The sequence below is a fragment of the Tamandua tetradactyla genome, chromosome 2, assembly GCF_023851605.1.
Source record: "Tamandua tetradactyla isolate mTamTet1 chromosome 2, mTamTet1.pri, whole genome shotgun sequence".
Taxonomy (NCBI): Eukaryota; Metazoa; Chordata; class Mammalia; order Pilosa; family Myrmecophagidae; genus Tamandua; species Tamandua tetradactyla.
This window is the reverse complement of record NC_135328.1, coordinates 11,594,316-11,611,412: the sequence shown is the minus strand read 5'-3', so window position 1 is coordinate 11,611,412 and position 17,097 is coordinate 11,594,316.

Genomic DNA, 17,097 nt, shown 5'->3' with positions numbered 1-17,097 from the left:
TTTCTTCAGCAAAGTCAAATCTACCACTGAGCCCCTCAGTGAATTTTTTATTTTGATTATTGTACTTTTCAATTTTCAATTCCATAATTTCTACTTGGCTCTTTGCCATTTTTTCTCTTTATTGATATTCTGTATATGATATGACATTGCATTCATACCTTCCTTACTGCTTCAATTATGCTTTCCTGTAGTTCTGTGAATTGTTTTATAATGGCTGATTTAAAATTTTTTTCTGGTAGTTTTCCTTGTCTTTCTCTGGTGATTGTGCCATACTTTCCTGTTACTTTTCATGCCTCATAATATTTTATTGGAAAATGGCATTTTGCTTAATAAAATGCAACACCTCTGAATACTGCTTCCTCTCCTCCTACATAGTTATTGCTATTTGCTTGTTTATTTGTTTGGTGACTGACTGGACTGTTTAGCGAGGATCATTTCTCCTCACATTTGAAGCCTCTGTTGAGTCTCAGGGAGGTGCCACTTTGGGTATGCTCACAGTTGCTCTTAGGGATGAGAGTGACAATTGTAGTCTCTTTCACTCTTTCCCTCACCACACGCTGTTAAATTCCACTGACTGCCAGGTGATTTCTCTGTTTTTTTCAACAATGTCCTGGGGCATAAATTGTTATAAGCTAATCCAGTCAAATTGATGGAATAGTTTCTGAAATCAATGCTTTATATTTGTTCTTACTCTCCCTTTTGTTTCTTATTTCTTGATTCTCTCCAGAAAACTAACCACCCTACAGTCTAGGCTGTGTCCTGGTTAGACCTGTGAATTTCCCCCCATTTGCTTTTCACCACAACCCACATCCTTGGATTTAAACTTCCTCATGTTGTGTTGCACATGAAGTGAGTTACTTTAGGAAAAGATTAGGAGCTGTCTATTTATGGCCTGCTTCTCCCCAACAGCAAACTCTCTGAGACAGGGCTGGAACTAGATGTGAAGACAATAACAAGCTTCCTTCTCAGAGAAACACACACACCCCATTAGGACCTTAGTGCTCTGTAGAGGTGTAGAGCTGTAGCTTGAGAAACTCTGCTGGAGTGAAGCCACTGTCTCATGAGCCATGGAAGGAATCTGGGTGTCCCAGTACTCTCAGTGTGCCATGCCCAAGGTAGAGCTTCCATTCCATGAGTGGGGCTTGGGCAAAAGAAGAGAACCCCAACTCTCAACCATATGCATCCAAGAGTAGTGCAGCTACAGCAGCTGGGGGCAGATGAAAAACATTGATGACCTGCTCCTCTGGGGAAGAAAGCCCTCTGAATGGGAGCTGGGGTGAGGAGATGGAGACCTGTGCTCTTGACCTCAGCAGTCTGGGATGTATACTCCACCTTGCTGAGTTGAGAAGGAGGGAAGGGGTAGTCTTGGGTCAAATACCACAGACTCTCACTTTCTTTACTAAACTACATAAATTTTCATAAGTAGGTGTTTCTTCACTTACTTTTCTTGTTCTTAAGACCATTTCCAGTGACTTTAAGTGGTTAGGTTTTTTTGATATCATTTTCACCAGTTTCTTCAGATAGTGGATCAGTGTAACTCCTCACATCTTCGTGCTAAGAGGACAATCTTCCATAATGTGATTTTTAAGTAAAAATTAGAGATACACAGAATTAAGTTAAATTTCAACTGTTGATGGCACTGTCAACACAGATGATAGAGTTATTTGCTTTGGCAGCTCAGGCTTCCATTGTCAGGATGCCCTGATTCACTCCTGGCTGACAGCTGTCATGCTTTATCTACTAAATCACAAGATACATCTGGATTTCAGAAATGTTATATTGTGAAAAATTGTGTGTCTTAGAATCAGAAATACAGTACAATCAATAAGGAGTCAGAAGAATGTAGCACAAACAGTTTGACAGAAAAGCTCAGGGGGTGGCTTTCTTGGGTCTTTATTAAATGACTATTGGAACAAAGCCTTTCATAGATGTGCCATATTGATCTTCTTCCTACCTGGCAAAAGTCAGTGCAGTTGAATTACCACTCTTTGAGGTTTACGCAGCTACAGACAACACAGAGAAGGGAGGTGAGCAGTCTAGGTATGAGAACACATTCAGGCTCATCAGCAACACATGACGTTCTGATGAACCGCAGGCAAAGGTAAGCTTGTTGTTCCTCTTAGACCTCCTGCTGATTCCACAGGACTCTTAGCCAAGTGTCCAGACTCCACCATCTTCTCCACCCAAAACCTAGTGGCCCCATAGCTGAGCATAGACTGAAGCAATCTCATGTTCCCCAGCTATGGGTAGGACATGAACAGCCCCAAAACAGGAAAGCAAGTTGTCTAGTCTCTACTGCAGATTCCCTTGGGAAATACGGAGTTGAAGAGAACCAAGGTGAAACAAAGAGTAACTTGAGGCCAGCAGTGAGATTGGTATGCAGGAAAAAATTCCTCTGTGGGCTCCCATGACAGGCTCTGCAGTACTGGAGGAGATCCGTAAATATTTGTCTGGTTGCATAGCTCAGGCTTGTGAAAATCAGGACTGAAAAATAAGCTCTTTATTCTCTTTCCAGAAATTCCACATGAACTCTGACCTCTGGCACTCCCCCTTGTCTCTGCTCAATTTTCATTCCCGCCTCCACCCGGTTATTTCACTTCCCATTCTTGTGCAGAGCTTTGCTAGAATCCCTGAGGGTCCTGCCTGGAGCTCTAGTCAGCCAGGTCACGGTATTATTCCAAACTTAATTGAATAACTTCCTATTGTTAAGAAAACCCAAGTTTTTAGGATTGATTGGAGGCATCTAGTTTTCTTCCTCCAGTCCTGCAGAGGTTTTTCTTCCCTCTCACGGAAAAAAATTGGGCACTCAGAACTATATCTGGTGTCTTTGAGTCACATTGGCTCAACCTGGCAGGCTCAACCAAACAGCCCCATCTACATAACCATGATGTATGGCCTGGTTAGTTCAGGCACATGACTCTCTTAGCCTGTCTCTGGCTTTCTATACCAACTCTTCACCCAGTGGATACATGTGCATTTGCTGTTCCCGCAAAAGGGGACGTTTCCCACCATTCTAGAATTCCTGATTATGTACGCATCTATGCATATGAAACTAACCAAGTCATTGTGGTCCTTTTCATACTGTTCCAATTAGTTGTTTCAAATTGTCAGTGCTTCAGATGGGTCAGCTGCTCTTTCTCTTCTGTGGATATGCATTTACCCTTGCATCTGCACATTTAATGTAGGCTGGAAACACGCAAGAAATGCAGGGATGACCCCCATCTGGACTGATTAGGTGGCAAGAGGGACAAGACATCAACAGGAAAATGTGTCTTTAGGGAAACCATAGAGGGTGCTCTTGACCCTCTGCAGATGACACCATTTGCACTGTGTGTTTTACGTAAATGGTTGCATCTCTATGCCCTGGTCACTTCTGAATGGCCAAGACTTGGTCCTTCTCCTGAGGACCATGGTTAGAATCCTGGGGGCAGGACTTGGGTGGGGAAAAAAATTAAATCTTTATTTTTAGTAACTTCCAACTAATGCTGCTTGTGACTTTACCAACAATGGAACGTTTAGTTATCACTTTGAACCATGGTTTCCACTCCTCTGCATTTTGAAATTACAGTGGTTATTAAACCAACTGCAAGAACTTATTTACTGCATCAATAAGAAGCACATATATTACTATCTCACAGATAATTTTTTATGGTTTAATAAATGACTTTCAATAAAATAAATCCTAAGTGTTTTACTTTAAGCATTATCCTGGGAAGGGGCCCTGCAGTAGTTGTTACCAGTGTGTATCCCCAGACCTCATCATCCCAGCCTCACCGACTTCCAATTGGATGAGAATTTTCTGTGGAACCATGAAAGGTCACTTTGCTAGGAGCTCAGAAGGCCAGAAGTGCCTGGGAATATATCATCCACCCCCAGGATTTATGGGTGTCATTATAGGCACTCCATGCCCTTGCCCCTTGGGTAGGTTTCCCACAGTTTCCCCACAGGATTCAGCTCTAGCCCTTTATGGAGGGAGTGGATGTCACATGTAGCACAGTTGCCTTCCCTTCCCTGTCTCATTCCCCCACCTCCGCCCATGCCCCCTCCACCTTGCAAATAAGCTACTTGTTCTCAAGTTTTTGACTCAGGGTTTCGATGGGAGAATGAAGACTTTGTGTGGCTGTAGCAGGCTGCAAAATGGTGTCATGATCAAGAGAGAGGTCAAGTTAAAGGTTCTCCTCTGCTATTTCCCTAAAATCCTATCTCCCTGTCAAGGACCCCAAACTGACATTTCATGAACAGGAACAGGAGGACATAATCTCAGAGATTCACAAGTTCTCCATAAGAACTTTTAAGATTTATGTTTTCATTTAAATGATAATCTTTGAAAAAAATGTAGCCTGTCCATGTTTTGAATCATTTACATGACCGCCTATATTCGGGTACTGTCAAAAGACTTTAGTGCCATATTTGCATTTGTGTTTGTGATTGACTTGCCACCAAGCAACATTAACTATCACAAGGAAAGAACAGAGACAGATACATCCTAGTCAAGAGAGGACCAAGTAAAATCAAAGCAGGTCTGGAAAAGTTCTAGTAGGGAAAAAATGAATAAACAATTTAGTTATGGGTTTACAGAACAATCATGCATAAAATACAGGATTCTCACATACCACCCTATTATTAATACCATGCATTGGTGTGATGCATTTGTTATCATTAGTAAAAGCACATTTTTATAATTGTATTATTAACATAGTCCATGGTTTAACTTAGGGTTGACTGTGTTACATAGTCTGTACAGTTCTATGGATTTTTAAAACGTTTATTCTAATTCTATATATACAACCTAATATTTCCCTTTTTAATCACATTCAGATATATATTTCAGTGCTATTAATTGACATTTACCCCCTCCCCCCCCCCAAAAAAAAACTGAAAGGAGATCAGACTCTTTTTTAGATTGCTAAAGCTGCCAGAATGCAACACACCAGAGATGATCAGCTTTTAATAAGGGAATTTATTTGGTTACAAATATATACTTCTTCAGAGGAACTGGCTTTCCTCTGGCTTTCTCTGTTGTATGGGGGCTGGGGGCACATGGTGGACATCTGCTGGTCTTCCCTCCTGGCTTCTGGATTCAAACATCTTTCCCCAGGGTGATTCCTTTCTGCATCTCCAAACGTCTGGATCTGAGTTCTGAGTGCTGAGCTGAGGTGTGCTGAGCTGCTGAGCTCTCTTCTGACTTCTCTCTTTTAAGCCTCCAGCTAATTAAATTAAACCTCACTCGTTGTCCCTTTATCCAACTGCAGATGTAATCAGCCATAGATGAGTTTCCCTTGCTGATGATTTAAGTCCACAGCAACAGAGCAACAGAGCTTCATCACCTGGCCAAGCTGATGAACCTGTTTACTCAACACCCCCACCCCCAGAAAAAGCAATCAGACTTCAATTAGATTATGAATGAAACAGATCTGGTTAGGACTAAGGTTAATCAGACTAAATGGTAAAAAATATTGACTGAATTTTAGAACTTCAGCTTCTGTGTGAGACGTTTATTAGGTGCAAAAGTTATATTTTCTGTAGCAGACTACCTAATTTATCTTGTATGGCCAATTTATTCATATACCATAATTACATGGAACCTTGAAGAGAGAGTGAGATCTTGTTGGTTTGTGCAGGTTAATGCAATGGCCCAATACATCTAGAGTAATTTGGGCAGAGAATATAAAGTATTTGCAATGTCCCCTTGAGGTATGGGGGAAAACGTGGAAATATTAAACATCTTCATCCGGGAAATTCCTGATAGTTTATAAGCATTGGGAGCTAACAATTTAATAGTCCAAGCCCTTGATATTGGGGTTTGCCTTATGAAATTTATTCCTGAAAAAGAGAAGCTAAGACTACTTATAATTATGCCTGAGAGTCATCCCCAGATAACCTCCTTTGTTGCTCAGATGTGGCCTCTCTCTCAAATCCAACTCTTCAGGTAAACTCACTGCTCTCCCTCCTGCATGGGACATGACTGCCAGAATGCAGATCCCCCTGGGGTGATGTGGGAAATGACTCCTGAGATAAGCCTGGGACCCAGTATCATGGGATTGAGAAAGATTTCATGACCAAAAGGGAGAAGAAAAAAAGAAACAAAATAAAGTTTTAGTGGCTGAAAGATTTCACATAGAGTTAAGAGTTCATTCTGGAGGTTATTCTTATGCATTGTGTGTGTGTGTATATATATATATATATATATATATATATATCCCTTTTTAGTTTTTAGTGGATTAGAATAGCTAGAAGGAAATACCTAAAAATGTTGAACTGTATTCCAGTAGCCTTGACTCTTGAAGATGATCGCATACCTATGTAACTTTTATAGTATGACTTGTGATTGTGAAATCCTTGTGGATGACACGCCCTTATCCAGGGTATGGAAAGATGAGTTAAAAAATAAGGACAAAAAAGTCATTTTTATTTTTATTCTTATGTGTATTTTTTAAGTAATGAAAATATTCAAAAATTGTGTGATCAATGCACAACTATATGATGATATTGTGAACTACTGATTGTACACTTTGGATGATTTTGGTGAATGTATCTCAATAAAATTGCATTAAAAATTGACATTTACAATGTTGTGCTACCATCACCACCATCCATTACATTTCCTTTGTTCTAAACTCTTTTAGTTTTGTTGTTATTTAATTTACAAATTTGGGGCAACTGCATAAGAACTATAAACCTAGGGAAGTGTTCTAGCAAATTTGTATATAGCTGTCACAGTCATTATTGTTATGTAACAAATTACCAAATGCTTAGGGAAATAAAACAACTATAACCATATTATTTTGTTCAAAATTTTGTGGGTCAGGAATACAGGGAATGCCACACTGGGCAGTTTTTGTTTGGAGGTTGGAATCATCCAAAGTCTCAGCTTAGCTGGATGCCCAAAATAGGTCATTCACATTACTTAAAAAATACATGTAAGAATAAAAATAAAAATGATTTTTTGTCCTTATTTTTTTACTCATCTTTCCATACCCTGGATAAGGGCGTGTCAGCCACAAGGATTTCACAATCACAAGTCATACTATAAAAGTTACATAGGTATGCGATCATCTTCAAGAATCAAGGCTACTGGAATACTGGCTGTTGGCTGGACGATGAGTTGGAGCTATATATTGGAGCTCTTACATCTCTCCACCCAGGATGGCAGGCTAAGGGTAGTCAGACTTCTGCCATGGTAGCTGGTTCCCTCTAGATCAAGCATCCCCAATAAAACAAGCAGAAGCTTCGTGGCTTTTCATGTCTGCATCACAGAAATGATGCAGCATAACTCTACTATATTCTGTAGGTTAAGCAATCACCAGCCTGCCCAGATTCAAAGTGAAGGGACATAGATTCCACCATTTCAAGGTGAAAAGAATTTTAGTATCAAAAAATTTGGAAGGCATGGTGTCATGGTTAGGGACAGGTGTCAACTTGGCCAAGTTGTGGTACTTGTTCATCTGATTGGGCAAGCGCTGGCCTGTCTGTTGCAATGAGGACATTTCATAGGATTAGGTCATGATCACGTCAGCTACATCCACAGCTGATTCCATTTGTAATCAGCCAAAGGGGAGTGTCTTCTGCAATTAGTGATGCTAAATGCAATCATGGGAAGCCTTTCAAGGAGGACTCAGAGGAGACAGGTTGCATTCCTGCTTTGGCTGGTGAGCCTCTCCTGTGGAGTTCATCCAGTCCATTGGAGTCGTCGGCTTCGCAGCCTGCCCTGTGGATTTTGGACTCTGCGTTCCTACGGTCACGTGAGACACTTTCATAAATTTTATATTTGCAAGTGTTCCCTGTTGATTCTGTTTCTCTAGAGAACCCTAACTAATACACATGGTTTAAAAGCCAAAACATTGAATACTATGTCAAAAACTGATTCAAGTCAACAATGTACAGCTTTAAAAGGGATCCTTAAATTACTAAATTTTGAAAATCATGAACTTGGGGACCACAGGCAACAGGTAAGAATCCAAAGATACTCTGAGTACTAGGATTTTCTCAAACAAAATCAAGTTGGAACACAATGAAATGACCAATTTTCCAAAAGGCTACTGTTGCTCCTCTTAAACAAACAGATGGAGCAGAAACCAGCTGTATGTAAAACAAATAGCAGGGGAGAAGAAAAAACTTACCAGTCATTTAATTCGGTATTCTGAAAAAAAGGATGGAGTGCCAGTTTGAAACTGTTTTATATCCCAGAAAAGCTGTGTTATTTAATTCTCATTCAATATTGTTGAATGGGATCTTTTTTATTAAGTAGTTTCCCTGGAGATGTGATCCACCCTATTGTAGGTGAGACATTTTGATTAGGTGGTTTCCATGGAGATGTATCTCCTACCCATTCAAGGAGCTTTCTGGAGCCCTTTAAGAGAGAACCATTTTTGGAAAAAGTCTCAGAGACTACAGAGAGAGCCAATATGAGACCCAGACATTTGCAGATGCAGAAAATAAATTTCCCTGGGAGAGATGTTTATTTGGTGCAAAATTTATATTTTGGGTAATGAATTTCCTAATTCAACCTGTATGGTCAGTTTAGTTGAAAACCCTAGGTATGGAATCTTGAATAGGGCATGAGACTTTTTTTAGTTGTCCAGGTTAGTGTGATGCCCCAATAAACCCCAGAGTGATGTGGACAGTGAATAAAGAAGCATTTGCTAAGTTCCCTTTGGGGGAATGAGGAGAAAGGGGAAAATATTCAACTTCCCCTTATGAAGAATTCCTGATATTTGCACAAGCAGTGGGGACAACCAAATCAATAGGTTAAGACCTTGATCCTGGGGTTCGCCCTTATGAAACTTATTCCTGCAAAGTAGAGGCTAAGGCTACTTAAAATTAGGCCTAAGTCACCCTCAGATAACCTCTTTTTGTTGTTCATATGTGGCCTCTCTCTCTAAGCCAACACAGCAAGTGCACTCACTGCCCCACCCCACCACCTCTGCTACATGTGACATGACTCCCAGGGGTGTAAATCTCCCTGGCAACGTGGAATAGAAATCCTGGAATAACATGAAACCTGGCATCACGGGACTGAGAAAACTTGCTTGACCAAAAGGAGGAAGAGAGGAATGAGACAAAATAAAGTGTCAGTGGCTGAGAGATTTCAAACAGAGTCGAGAGGTTATCCTGGAGGTTATTCTTTTGTATTATATAGATATCCCCTTTTTAGTTTATGGTGTATTGGAGTGGCTAGAGGGAAGTACCTGAAACTGTTGAGCTGTGTTCCGGTAGCCTTGTTACTTGAAGATGATACATAATGACATAGCTTTTACAATGCGACTCTGTGATTGTGAAAACCTTGTGTCTGATGCTCCTTTTATCTAGGGTATGGACAGATGAGTAATAAATATAGACAAAAATAAACAAATAATAGGGGGAACAAAGGTTAAGATAAATTAGGTAGATGGAAATGCTAGTGGTCGACGACAGGGAAGGATAAGTGGTATGGAATATATGAGTTTTTTCTTTTTTATTTCTTTGTCTGGAGTGATGCAAATATTTAAAAAAATGATCATGGTGACAAATACACAACTATGTTATGATATCATGAGCCATTGATTGTATGCCATATGTGGAATATTTATATATTAAGAATGTTTGTATGTTGTTTTATAAATAAAAATATATTTAAAAAGAAATGTCCCCAGGTAAGCTGTTTAAAACTAGAAGCCAAAAACCCCGGCAGACACCAGCCACAGGCCTTCCCAGCTGACCCAGGGTTTCTGGACCTATGGGCTGTTCTGGAGTCAAGGTATCTCCTCTGGATGCCTTAGTTTGGACATTTTTACAGCTTAGAACTGTGAACTTGAAACTTAATAAATCCTCTTTATAAGAGCAACCCATTTCTGGTATATTGCAAAAGAGATGGTTAAAAGGAAACCACAATAATTTAAACTTTTATCTAAAACTCAATAATTTATTAAATATTTTCATGTAATTAACTCATCTGAGTAAATTTCATATGACTAAATGTGCCACCAAAAATAGAAGTCAAGGGTTAAGATGTAGATGGAAATTCCTTGACAGTATCCCGCTCCCTTAACAAATAAGAAAATGAGAAGGGAAAAAATTAACAAGAAAAAATTTTATAAAACTCACTAACTTCCACAAATGAAAATGGGCATAATTAAATGCACCAAACCTCATCAACAAGAGGCTAAGAAGGCAGATCAAAGATTTCAGACAAAAGTCAAGAGCAGGAGTTGGCAGACTTTTTCCATAAAGAAATAGAAAATAAACATTTTAAGCTTTTCAGACCAAGAAGTAAAATCACATATATCATATGGGTACTTCTATAAAAAGAGAGACATAAATTTCCACAAATAGTTTATTGATTAATAATAATATATGAGAAAAAATTGTAATATAGGTTTACTAATGAGACGAAAAGAATTCTTTCAGGGAATGGATAATATTTTACTTAATTGCGGTTGAAAGTTAGTTCTCTACCATCAAATGGTTTAGAAATGTTCACCTGTGAAAACCATTCTTTGTCATACACAACCAGGCAGAGAAACATCTTTTGCCTGCAGACTGCTTACTAGTGCTGACCTCTGACCTGGAGGGGTATCACACTAACACTCTTAACCCTACCACACACCCTAAAGTACTTCAGCGGGCTAAAAACACTGCACATTTTTATTTGCAGATGACATGATTGCCTTCATAGAACACCCCAAGGAACCTACAAAAAAAAAAAAAGAAAGATAAACTCCTAGAACTAATAAGTGTAAGGTTCTAAGATACACAACATCTAAAAATCAATTTCATTTACTATAATGACAACAAATAGGTAGAAACCAACATTTACCATTAGCAATTGGTCCAAAGAAAATGAAGTACTTATGTATAAATCTAGTAAAATATGCACATGATTTAATTGATGTAAATTATAAAATTCTCATGAAAGAAATCAACTTAGTAAAGATGTCAATTAAATTGATTATAGGTTTAATGTAATTCCTATCAAAGTCCCAGCAAGTTCCTTGTAGACATAGGCAAGCTTATTGCAATATGTATATGGAAATGGAAAGACCTGAGAATAGCCAAAATAATTTTGACAAAAAAAAAGAATAAAGTAGGGGAATCAACCTACCCTATATTAAGTCTGCTTATATAGCTACAGTAATCTGAAACATAATAGAGAACTTAGAAATACACCCAAACAAATACACTCAATTAATTTTTGACAAAGGAGCAAAAGCAATTCAATGGAAGAAGAGAGCTTTTTCAATAAATGGTGCTGGAACAACTGGACCTACATAGGCAAAACAAAAAACAAAAAAAACTCCCACATCAACTTAAACTTCATACATTATACAAAAATTGACATAAAATGAATCATAGACTCAACTGCAAAATATGAAACTATGTAATACTTCTAGAAAAGAATATCGAAAAAAATTTGGGGGGCCTAGAACCAGGCAAGGTGTTCTTAAACAAGATCCATATAGGGAAAAATTGATAAATTTTAATTCATTAAAATTAAATTTAACTCATTAAAATTAAAAACTTTTTTCTGAAAAGGAAATACAAATGGCTAAAAAGCACATGAAAAGATATTCACCTTCATTGGCTATAAGGGAAATGCAAATCAAAGCTTCACACTTTCAAGAATAGCAACTATTAAACAAACAGAAAACTGCAGATGTTGGAGGGAATGTGGAGAAATTGGAACACTTATTGACTGCTGGTGGGAATGTATAATGGTACAACCACTGTGGAAGACAGCTTGGCAGTTCCTCAGAAATGAAATATTGAGTTGCCCTACAACCCTGAAATACCATTACTTGGTATATACTGAGAAGAGCTGAAAGCAGGGTCACATCAGATATTTACACACTGATGTTTATGGTGGCATTATTCACAATTGACAAAAGATCAAAACAATCCAAGTATCCATCAACAGACAAGCAGATAAACAAAATGTGGTAATAAGCATATGATGGAATATTATGCAACAATAAGAGGAAATGAGGTCCTGAAGCATATGACAACATGGATGAAACTTGAGGACGTAATGCTGGTTGAAATAAGCCAGACACAAAAGGATACTGTATGATTTCACTAATATGAACCCCCTAGAAAATGTAAACTCTGAATCTTAAAATGTAGAATATAGGGGACCTAGAAATAGAAATCAGAGACAGAGGACCAGATACCCAATATGCACAGACTAGTTAACGAGATTGAACTTAAAAGTATGGGAATGGATAGAGATGATGGTAGTTCATTAGTGGGTTTATAAGTAATAGTGCCATACTGAAGGTGAATATGATTGAAAGGGGCTGTCTAGAGCCATGCACCTCACTGATTAGAACAACCAATATAAAAAAGTTCTTGTATGATCTACTTCAAAGGTATGACACTTATACAAAGAATTAGTAATAGAGGTGTGTATGGGAAAAATTATTGCATGTTTATGGTCTATATTTAACAGGAATACATCACTAGTATTCCACTAGGTGTAAATAATTTGGAGCGGACAAGATTTAAGGGGAGTTTGGGATTTTATCTTTGTTGTTGGTGTGCCTATCTGCTATTTTTCTTTTGTCTAAAAGAAAATTGTCTAAAACTGAGAGTGATGATGATTGTACAACAAAGTGAGGATACAGTGAAACATTGTTTATTTTGGATAGAATATATGCTATATGAATATATCTCAATAAAGCCTGCAGATTCAAAATAAATAAATAAATAAACAGGAAGATTCAAGAGCTAGAGAAAATGTGGAGAGAGGTATATACCTATTCGGTGTTGGTAAGTAGGCACAGGCAGAAAGGGGCAGCACCTGTGGAAAGTAATGTAAGGGATCCACAGGAGGCTAACTATGGGGTCACCATGTGATTAGAAAATCTTGTTACTGGGAATATATTCAAAAGAACTGAAAGCAGGGCGGGCCACAGTGGCTCAGCAGGTAGAGTTCTCGCCTGCTGTGCTGGAGACCTAGGTTTGATTCCCAGTGCCTGCTCATGCAAAAAAAAAAAAGACCTGAAAGCAGGGTCTCAAACATACATTTCACACTGATACTCATGGTGACATTATTCATGATACCGTGTGGATGGAGGTGGCCAATGAGTACATTGACCGAGAAGTGGGAGGGCGAACTGCGGTGGACACATAGGATGGAATATTGTGCGGCTATGGAAAGGAACAAAGTCAGGAGGAATGCAATGAGGTGAATAAAATGTGAGACATTACGTTGAGCAAAATAAGCCAGAAGCTAAAGGACAAATCTTTTACGGTCTCTTTTAGAAAATACTTATAAGAAAATTGAGGCCTATCCTTAGCTCTAAGTGCTACTTCTAAATTCTGAGGTGCTATGCTATATATATATATAACCTGGTATTTTCCTGAAACTTTAGATATTTAGATATTTAGATGCTTCCTGGCACTAAGACTCAGAGCTGGAGTTCTGCAGCTCTGAAAGTCAGCATTCTCAATACAGCAATTGTTAAAGGAGTCGACAAAGAGATGAGCCTTCAATTAGAGGAAAGGACAAAGTCAATCTGGTTGGGACGAAGGTAAATCAGAATACAGGGTCAAGGACGATATCATCTGTATTTTAGAACTTTACCTACACTGTGACTAAAAGAAAAGAGGTTTATTTTGTCCAAAACCTGACTTAACCTGTCTGACCAGTTTAGTTAAGCAACCCAAACACATTGAGCCTAGACCTGGGACTGAGGGCTTGCAATTCTATATAGCTTAATATAATACCTGGATGTATTCCAGAGTATGTTGGACAGATAATTAAAAACTATTGGTGAAGTTCCTTGAGGAACTGGAGTAAAAACATGGAACTATTAAACTTTCCCACCTAGGAAATTCCTGATACTCTCTCAAACACTATGGACTCCCAGGTTAATAAGCCAAGCCCTTGATCTGGAAGCTTGCTCTTATGAAACTTGATTCTGTAATGGAGAAGCTAAGCCTACCTATAGTAATGCCTAAAAGTGACTTCCAGAGGACCTCTTTTGTTGCTCAGATGTGGCCTCTCTCTCTCTAAACCCAACTCGGCAAGTAAATTCATTACCCTCCCCCCTACATGGGACATGACTTCCAGAGCTGTAAGTCACCCTGGCAATATGGGACATGACTCCCAGGGATGAGCCTGGCCCTGGCACCTTGCAATCGACAATCCCTACCTGACCAAAAGTTGTGGGGGAAAAGAAATGTAATAATCAAGGTGTTAATGGCTAAGAGTGTTCAAATAGAGTTGAGAGACTATTCTGGAGATTACTCTTCTGAAAGCTTCCACGAGATATCAGTAATTGCCATGGTATGCCACACTCCAACCAAAAGTATTCCTGTAAACCCTAAAGAGTCCCCAAGACTCTATCTGAAATTCTATAAAAGTTTCACGAAGTTTATTTTTCAGAAACCTAAAGCCTCCAGTCCTAAAATCCAGAGGTACCAGTCTCTCCAAGAGGATCAACCAGTTGTCCCCACCCCACGATGGCAACACCCTTTTCAACATCAGTAAGTTAAAACAGTCATTGGCCAAATATCTCTAAAGATTGGGAGATGGATCAATGGAAAAGGAGGAGGTATAACGGAAAAGATAGGATTTAACAAATGAATATGACTACTGAATCATTATATTGATATTTCTTTTTAGTTTCCAGTGTCTAAGAGCAGCTAGGAGGAATATGCCAAAATTGTGGAATTGTAAACCATACCAAACTTTGATATTTGTTCTATAAATACTTGTTAAAATGTACTTTGAAATTTATCACTTTTTTGTATATATAAATATGTTATATTTCACAATAAAAAATATTTAAAAAATAAAAAAAGATGCTCAGCATCATTAGCTATTAGAGAAATGTAAATTCAATCCACAATGTGATTTTACCACATACCTATCAGAATGGCTAAAATGAAAAATAGTGATATCATCAATCCTGGTAAGGATGTGAAGAAACTAGATCACTCATCCACTATTAGTTAGATGTAAAACAGTGCATCTTCTCTGGGAAGCAGCTAGCAGTTTCTGTTAAAATTTATCATGCATCCACCATATGACACAGCAATCACAGTCAAGGGCATTTGTTTCAGAGAAATGAAAACGTATTTTCATGCATGAACATGTATGTAACTGCTCATAGTAGCTCTATTAATATTAGCCAAAAACTGAACATTACCCAAATGGCCTTCAGAAGGTGAATGGTTAAACAAACTGACGTACCTCCATGGAATGCTACTCAGCAATAAGAAGGAATAAACTACCGATGTACACAATTTGGATAAACCTGAAGGAAATTATGCTAAGTGAAAAGAGCCAATTTCAAAAAGATGCATACTGTATGATTCCATTATGTAACCATCATGAAATAACATAATTATAGTGACGGAGGACAGATTAGTGGTGGCCAGGCGTTAGGGATAGAGGGAGCAGATGGGTACGGTGACAAAGCATAAACATGAGGGAATCTTCTGGTGATGGTACAGTTGAGTCTCATGATTATGCTGCTGGTTATACAAAGCTATACATGTGATCAATTGTATAGAGCTTTGTATGTACCCCAGTAAAGCATGTTCTTAAATATAACCTATTCCTGTGGGTATAAACCCGCTATAAGTAGGACCTTTTGATAAGGTTACTTCAGTTAAAGTGTGACCCACTTCATTCAGGATGTATCTTAATACAATTACTACAGTGAGAAAGAGAGAGGAAGTTATGGAAGCATAACTATAACATGATCTCCCTGTCTTCAAATTGTAGCCTAAAAGACAAAAGAGGAGAAAACATAAATCAAAATCAAATAAAGCAGCAAAGAAGATAACCATCTCATGAAAGAAGAAGCAAATTTCTGATCAGAGCCTTCTTAATAGGAACAGAATAAAATGAAACAGCATACCAACAATATAGTCACTTTCAGCAAAAAAAGGAAAAATTTAAAAATAAAAAACACAATGCAAAACACCCAAAGAACCCAACAGAAGGTAATGTAACTCAAGGACAGAAAAAATTCCTCAATTCCCATTGATTAATGCTCTAAAAACAAAAACAAAAATACCTCAACGAAAACAGAAACTTAAGAATCAAAGCCCAAAAAAAGATGATTCAAGAAAAAAAAAAGTGAAATGGAAAAAGGAAATTCAAACATAAGGAAACATAGTAAAGACCAAAACAACATTATTGCAGAACAAATCAATTAAAATGAAACTGAAACAGAATGGACACCATTGAAAACTGAATTACTTATTAGAGGAAATAGTCACACTGAATGCAGATTTTTAAAAGAAGGATTAAAGCAATTAGAGAGAAGCTAATAATTATAGAAGAGACAATCCAAGAAGAAAACTATGACCCTGGAAAAAAGAGATTAAAAAAAAAAAGCAAGAGAAGATGAAATCAAAGTTGTAATATAAGAAAATAAAAAGGAAAACAAAACCTGCATCTCCAGATTGTTCCATGTTCCATGAAAACAAGATGTACCTGAGGTAAACCACTGTGCTTCAGAGAATAAGGAGAGAATTTTCCAGGCACCCGGAAAAAGAAACCACATCATCTGCAAGAGGTAAAATCTGGGCATGCTTCACACTCCTCCAGAGAGACTTGCAGTGCCAGCGGTCAGTGGAGCAGTGACTTCAGATTCTACCTGAGTTGTTGAAAACATGCTTTACAACCAACCAATCAAGAGTGGAATCCAATGAAGAGGACGTGCTCAAAGGCATGTGGTGGCACATGGAAACGATGTTAAGCAGCTTTGGGGAGCAGGCATCTGCCAATACTGTCTTAAAATTGAAGCCTAATGGCACCACCTTCTTAATGTACTCATTCTCTTCTTTCAGTATTTTCTTCATATATGCCTCAGACCTTTGCTCTTCAGCTAAATTCAAGTAAAATTTGATTTTCTTGCATCCTAAAATAACATCTATGGCTATCCTAAAATAACATCTGTGGTGAATTTTCATTTCTGTACAAGTTTTCCTACCTATCTATATGCCCATTTCATTGTTTTTTCAATGAAAAGTGGCTTCGGTGGCATTTGTCTAATGCTTACACAGCCACTTCTGCCTGCTTTGGGCAGGTCCTGGGCAGTGAGTCTACTCTGCCTAATGGGTAAGTCAGCCCCAGATTTGAGGTGGTATTTTTACTCTCAT